This window comes from Dipodomys ordii, unplaced genomic scaffold (genome assembly GCF_000151885.1).
Source record: "Dipodomys ordii isolate 6190 unplaced genomic scaffold, Dord_2.0 Scaffold3303, whole genome shotgun sequence".
NCBI classification, from domain to species: Eukaryota; Metazoa; Chordata; class Mammalia; order Rodentia; family Heteromyidae; genus Dipodomys; species Dipodomys ordii.
The window spans coordinates 11,022-12,361 of NW_012270518.1; the positions used below are offsets into that span (position 1 = coordinate 11,022).

General features: G+C 35.5%; 1 long non-coding RNA gene across 1 annotated transcript in view; it reads left to right on the forward strand.

The window, feature by feature from the left end:
- The window catches only part of LOC106002109, a 10,838-nt gene extending 10,524 nt beyond the window's left edge, over window positions 1–314 (forward strand). The window contains exon 2 of the long non-coding RNA XR_001175896.1: window positions 230–314. This is a non-coding gene — a long non-coding RNA (uncharacterized LOC106002109). The remainder of the gene's footprint in view (window positions 1–229) is intronic.
- The last annotated feature ends 1,026 nt before the right edge of the window (window positions 315–1,340 follow it).

Consider the following 1,340-nt stretch of genomic DNA (forward strand, 5'->3'; position numbering starts at 1 on the left):
TAAATCATATTTCTAGCCCTGGAAAAGTGAAAGTGAAGTCTGGTTTTGCTTTTACACTTATCATAAGTTGAGGATTACTTGTTTAGGATTTATGTTTATTTTATTTCAATCACCAGCCTCCTCACCCGAGTTCTTTTATTTCATTATTGTAAGATTCTATACATTCCAAAGTTTTTGTTCTGAGTCTTTTTAAAAATTTTATATGTTTCTTTTCTTGAACAAATTACAGGTCAGAAATAAGGAGAATGCTATCTTAAGTAAAAAAAAAAATCTATTACAACATTTGTTTAATACCACTTAAATGAAGAGAGAGAGAAAAACAACCAAAATTCCAATTGGTAATTATTCCATTCAGACACTGGAGACAATGTTACTCAATCCAAGTCGACCTTCCTCATCAGAGGTAAGAAAAAAATATTTTACTAGTTTTGAAAAATTTTAATAAAGTGGTTTATTGTAACACTGTATGTATAGTGTTAGATGTTGGTCCCATCATTCTCTTCACCTTCTTTATCCTATCACCTGACTGACTACTTGTATCTCTTTTTTTTTTTTTTTTTTGGGTCCGGTCGTGGGGCCCGAACTCTGAGCCTGGGCACTGTACCTCAGCTCTTCAGCTCAAGGCTAGCGCTCTACCACTTGAGCCACAGCGCCATTTCTGGCTTTTTTCTTTTTGCTTATGTGGTGCTGAGGAATCGAACTCAGGGCCTCAGGCATGCAAGGCAAGCGCTCTACCACTGAGCCACCTTCCCAGCCCTACTTGTATCTCTTGCACTCTTTCTTTGCTATATATTGAGACTGCCAGTAAACTGATCTTGTCACTTAAAAAAAAAAACTATCAACTGACTATTCCCTCTTGACTTAGGTTAAATCAATATTCCTTTGCTCTTATTCTCATTGCTTTATTGTACCCCTCTTTAAAACAGCAACCTTGGTTAATTCATTCTTCCTCCTATTCTGCTCTCCTGAGCAGCTGAATGTGGCTGGAGAAAAAGACATTAGCATAAGGACTTTCTTTAAATTCATCATTATCATTCTCAAGCAGAATCTTTGTTAGGCAGTCATATTAACTGTCACCTTTGCATATTCTTCCCCTTTCCAACACAAATATTTCATACCTTGTCATACTCCAAATACCTTTTCCCAATTCTGTCTTAAACTAGTTTCAATCAAGCTTTCATAGTTCATAAAACTGCTGTTCTTAAACTCACCTCTTCATTACTCTGTTAGTTAATTCTTTCCCTAAACATACTTGAGATATCTGTTCACCACAGTTGATACAGTCAGCTTTTTTTCTTGATATAATTCTTTCACTTTGCATTGAGTATGCAAATTGACTT